This window comes from Mastomys coucha, unplaced genomic scaffold, assembly GCF_008632895.1.
Source record: "Mastomys coucha isolate ucsf_1 unplaced genomic scaffold, UCSF_Mcou_1 pScaffold21, whole genome shotgun sequence".
Classification (NCBI taxonomy): Eukaryota; Metazoa; Chordata; class Mammalia; order Rodentia; family Muridae; genus Mastomys; species Mastomys coucha.
This window is the reverse complement of record NW_022196904.1, coordinates 128169910-128175600: the sequence shown is the minus strand read 5'-3', so window position 1 is coordinate 128175600 and position 5691 is coordinate 128169910. Positions and strand designations below refer to the sequence as shown.

The 5691-nt window shown below is 51.0% G+C and overlaps 1 protein-coding gene across 3 annotated transcripts in view; it reads right to left on the bottom strand.

Annotated features, from left to right (window-relative positions):
* Jakmip3 (Janus kinase and microtubule interacting protein 3) overlaps positions 1-3749 on the bottom strand; it is a 114628-nt gene extending 110879 nt beyond the window's left edge. For 2 of the 3 annotated variants that reach the window (XM_031388675.1, XM_031388676.1), the window contains exon 1: positions 3712-3749. The gene's annotated coding sequence lies outside the window, so the exon portion shown is untranslated. Of the gene's footprint in view, positions 1-3328; positions 3406-3711 lie in introns of those variants that run through there. The other variant, XM_031388674.1, reaches the window with a different exon arrangement.
* Positions 3750-5691: the final 1942 nt, after the last annotated feature.

Here is a 5691-nt window from a genome sequence, read left to right as displayed (position 1 = left end):
AGAGAGAGAGAGAGAGAGAGAGAGAGAGAGAGAGAGAGAAATAAAGAAAAAAGGAAGGAACAAAGAAAGGAAGGAAAGGAGAAAGAAAGAAACAAACAAACAAACAAAGGAAGAAACAAAGAAAGAAACAAACAAACAAACAAAGGGCCACCAGGGTCTCTGCAGGGCAGACCAGGTGGATGGTCCTTGTGGACACTCTGAAGCTCAGTTGTGCCCTTTACTGGGCCAGCCATCCCAGGCAACAGCCTCTATTCAATTCTGTCTATCCCTGGACAGCCACCAACCATAGTGTATAAGTAACAGGGTGTGCCGAGACCCAGTGGATATAGCAGTCTTGCTGGCCTAGGCCAGCCAGTGTGGGCTACACTCAACCAAGCCTCTAGCTAACCAGCTAACTCCCAGCTGTAGCACCTATATCCAAGCTAGGTCAGCAGCTCCATGAACTCAGTCCTTGGTGCTCTCCTCTTCCCCAGCACCATCCTTGGCTCCCACTGGCAACCGAACACACTAGTACAGGCTCACCCAGGGGAGTACACATAGCCCTCTGAACATACTTCCTTCCCAGCCAACTGCTGACTTCCTAGAACACACTCATGGTATTGTAGGTGACCCATGGCAAATGCATGAACATAGAGTGGGCCAAGAATGTTCATCAAGAAGGGGTTGAAAATGTGGGGTGCCCATAGTAAGATAGTACTCGGCAAAGTAGGAAATGGCACCATGCTAAGGACATTATGGGAAGTCAAACAAGCCAATCCCAGACAGACAAGAGCCAGATGGCTCCACTTATGAGAGACCCAACATGGTCAAGCCAGATTGCAATGGTGGCCAGTAGAAGCAGGCATGTGTTCTAGGTGTCTACTATAGGACGCTGTGGCTACAGCTGGTAATTGGCCCATGGTTGACACCGGAAGCATTATGAGCTTTGTGTGTGGCTTTTCTCATTGGTGCCACCCAGAACTAAGTAAGCCAAGGGGAACTTAAGGGAGGAGTGATTTTACTGTAGCTCAGCTTCACAGCAAAGGGGTGGGGAGGGGGGGCATGGTGGCTGGGGCTCTGAGGGCAAGACGTTCACACATGAGCCTGTGGGAGATGTTTCACACCGAAACCATTATACTTAGAATCTGTTAAGAGGACAGGCATCCTGAAAAGTGCTCTCACCTGCCATAATAAAGGCAAAAATAGAAAAAAGCCCATCTGGTTGTTCTGATGGAGGAGGCCATGATGTTCTCACTAGAGACCCAGGTAAGGTGATGGTGAAAGAGTCATGTGAAACCTCCTCCTACATAAGGGAACCAGGGCGGTGCCTACACTGCTACTTATGACAAAGTGCCTTTTTATCTTTTTACTTCACATAATAACAAGTTTTACTGATTTCAGTATCAAGACAAGGTCCTATTCTGTAGCCCAAGACATATTTAGTATTGAGACTCGGTCATATTCTGAACACCACGTAGGTCTATAATATACTCTATAGCCCACCCTGAACTCTAAGCAATCCTCCTGCTTCAAACTCCAGGGGGTGTGAGCCACCATATCCAGCAATACTTTTTAAATTATTGTAGCTTATTTTTTTTTCATTCTCCTGAATTTTGAAATCACAAAGAATACAAACTTTGGTACCCAAACCTCAGAACTTGAGCTGGCTGGCTGACTTCCATCAGCTGCCACTAGGGTCAGATTGTGGGTGGGAGATTCATCTGAGAAACGGGAGAGGCAGGGCAGCAAAGACCACTAGTGACAGGTTCTCTGTGCCATCAGGAACATCCACCTTCTCCTTTCCAAATCACAATGTTTTACTTACTTATTTTTTGAACTGGCTGTGCTGGCTTATATACAGCTGACAATTCTCTTTTTAACTATGGTCAGACTAATGGTTATGGCATTTCCTTATAGCCACAGGACTGGGTTCTGACAGGGCAACTCTCGGGAAGGGGACATAGATCCACAGGCACAGAAACCACAGGGAACCATGTGGGCTTGGCCAACGCTCTTCCTGCAGAAAACACTCTAATGTCTTCCGTGTTTGTGTGCCTCAAAGCTTGGCTACAAGAAGGCAAACCAGACCCCTCATCCCAGGAGTGTAGAGAGAAATACTGCAGGCGATGGCTCTAAGGGTTTAAATTCACAACACCACGTTGGCTTCCTGAGAAAATAGGGCCAAGAAGGCCTTGTTCTCCGTGTGTTAATTGGGTGCCTTAGTGGAAAGAGGACCCTGGCCTTCTTCGCTCCACCTACAGGGCAAGCTGGGAGTATTCCCTCCTGCAACCCTGCTTTCTAGTTTGGGTCCCACAACCAAGGCCAGAACCTTTTCTGGTGTCCTGCTGTTCTGCCAGAGAGCACCCAGATCTGAGTCACCACCGGCTTCACCACCAGTTTACTGTATTTGCAGGCAGTCTGCAAAGCGGGCTCTGCGCCGTTCTCCACCTTGTGGAGAACGCCTTAATCTAGCTGGTAAGCAGAAGGTTTGGGGGTTTGGGGGGGTGTTTAAAAAAAAACAGCATTTTTTTTTTAATAGGCAAGGTCAAATGAATAGGCAGATCCTTTTCCTAAGAAAACTGCCCAGGCTAGCGTCCTCTCACCAACTCCCAAACGCAAGCAAATGGTAATTCGGTGCCCTTGCATATCCTCAGCATAGGTCCCACGGCTGTGCGTTCCTCCCGGAAACGGGAACATGGGAAAAATTTAAACCATCTGCTAAAAAATAAAAATCTAAAAAGGCCCGGCAGCACCATCCAGGAGGAGGTACTGTGAAGACGAGTCCCCAGCGGCGGCGCCGGTGGCGGTGGCGGCGCACCTGCGCGTCCACACCCAGCGCAGCGTCACTGGCAGCTCCCAAGGCCTGCGCTGGGCTGGCCCTGCTCCCACACACCGCGGGAAACCGGTGCGGTGAAATAAATAGCCAGTGGAACGCGAGAAATCTCCCAGAGAGGCAAAGATACCAACCCGGTCAAGGCCTCCGGACCTCAGATCACCAGGGAGAGTCGAGCAAGCCCCGCCACCCTGCTCCCTCCCGGTGCCATCCTGTTCCATCCCGGCGCCACCCTGAGAGTCACTACCCTGCGCCATCCCAGACACCCTGGGCGTCGCCATCCTTTTCTATTCCGGTGCCATCTCCTCCACCCTGGGCGTCACCACCTCGGTCCATTCCGGTGTCATCCCCGGCACCCCAAGCCACCTCCAGCCCGCAGCGCAGGGCAACCGCCGGCCCTGAATACCCAGTGCCAGGAGCCGGTGGAGCGTAAAGAGCCCTGCAGAGCGCGACCCCCATCCCCTCCCAGGTCGGCTGTGGGGTGCGTGGGATCCTGAGGATCGCACGGATGCTCACCAAGGTTCCCCTCGATCAGGCTTCGGGCGGCGGCGTCCGACGGCCGGGCTCAGCCATCGCAGTGGCGCTGCGGCGGGCGGGGGCCGCGCGTCACCACGGGCAGCGCCCCGAACCCCGGCCCGCCCCTGCGGGCGCTCCAGCCGGCGCCGGCCCAGGCTCAGCGTCGCCCGCCCCTTGGCTTCCCCAGATCGCTGAGCTTATTCCTTTAAGGAATAAGTCTTGGGTCCGTTAAAGTGAGAAAAGACATTGCCGAAGATCACCTGGTGGATTAGAGGACTCCGCTGTACCAGGTGGGGATCTAAAAGCCAGCTAGGTTAAATGTGCCTGCGGGTCGCCCAGGGCCACGCGCCCACGAGGAACTATCCGTGGTAGGAATCACTCACCCTCATTGCGTGCTGGATGTGAGCAGCCATGAGCAGCGCCCGCGAGTTGCACGTGGGTGTCCCAACCCTTAACCCTTTGCTTCCCGGCTCCAAAAGCTACTTTCCAGGGCTCTGTAGGGAGAGAAACGTTTTTTTTCGGGCATCAGCAAACAAATGTTGTTCCTGATCCCAACACTCAAAGCTCTGTCCTCCCGGCTTCTCTTTGCCCCTGCCCCTTCATATATTGGACATAGAACCAAGCGCTCTGCCTATAAGCTGTACCCCAGCCCTCTCTGTTCCCTCACTTTTTTTGTTTGTTTTGTCTTACGATGGTGTGTTCTAGTTTCATTTCTGCTGCTGTAATAAAGTCCCTGATGAAAAGCAATTCGAGAAACAAGTATATTTCAGATGCAGTTCCAGGTTACAGTCTATCATTGTGGGAAAGTCAAGGCAGGAACTTCAAACAGCTAGTTACATATATCTGCAGTCAAGAGCAGAGAGAGATGAATGCTCTCACTTGCTTACTCGCTTGTGTTCAGCTACATTTCTTCACTAGGGGGGAGGGGGAGGATCCCCCTGCATAGGGAATGGTGCCACCCATATGGGGCTGGGTCTTCTCACATCAATTCATTACTTCCTCACAGAAATGCTCACAAGCCTGCCCCATGTAGAGAATCTCTCAGTGAGACTCTCTTCCCAGGCGACACGATCTAGATTGTGCCAAAAGACAATTAAAGGTAACCATCACATCCAGACACTGTGGCGCATGCCTCTAAATCCCAGCACTTGGGAGGCTAAGCACAGGCAGAACTCTCTGAGTTCAAGGCTGGCCTGGTTTACATACTACATAGTTAGTTCAAGGGATGCCAGGTCTACATAATAAAATCCTGCAAGCAAACAAACAAACAAACCCATCCATTGCATAGGGTCCTTGGGTGTTCTGTAACTTACTGAATATTGACCAAGCTGGCTTCAACTTACAATGAGTCCCTGCCTGCATCTGCCTCCAAAGTGCTAGAATTACAGGCACACTAACAACTGGTGGCTGCTTGTGCTTCTTTGTCCTCCTCTTCCTCCTCCTCCTCTTCTTTCTCCTCCTTCTCTTCTTCCTCCTCTTCCTCCTTCTCTTCCTCCTCCTCCTCCTTTTAATCCTATGACAGGTTTCACTATCTTCCTCTGGCTATATAGCCAGGCAGCTCTTGAATTTGCAATATTCTCGCCTCAGCCTTCTGAGTAGCTGAGATTACAGGTCTGTGCCTCCATGTTGGGTTTCTTTCTCACTTCTAAATGTGTCTAGGTTTGGTGGCATAATCCCAGCCCAGAAGGCTGGGACAGGAAGATTGTTGGAGGTCAGCCTGGGCTACATAGTAAATATCAGACAAGCATGGGTTACAGAGTAAGATTCTGTCTCGAAACAGAACAACAAGAAACTTCACAAAACACATAAATATTCTGTCTGGGCTTTCACCTAACAGAGTGAGCTCTGAGGGGCAGGAGAGTTGGAGGACAGGATAGATGTAGTGAGAGGGTGAGTACTGGAGTGAAAATCTCCAGTCAGGTAAACCATGATCCAGCAGATTATACCACATAGCACGCGCCGCACACGCGCGCGCGCGCACACACACACACTGAGACAAGTTGGGGTGAGTGTCAGGTGATGGGGTCTCCAGGTAACAGGTCTCTAAGTGACAATGCCAGTGTGAAATCAGTGTACTGAAAATGAAAATCATATCCAGAGTAAGGATCTGCCCCTGTGAAGACAGCTCATGGCTGGGTCTCTGAGGTATGCGTTGGTGCCATGTTACAGACCGGTGGAGAGCTCCGGTGCTGCCATGTGTCTTTAGCCCTATGCCAATCTCCCAGGCAGAATCGTTTGTACCCTGGCTCTACTTAGTATGCCTCGACCAACTAGTTTTTAGGGACATTTCCATGAAACTATTATTGCAGGTGAGAGGACCAGGAGGGGATCAGGACAGCAAATGCATTCAGAGGGACACTGCC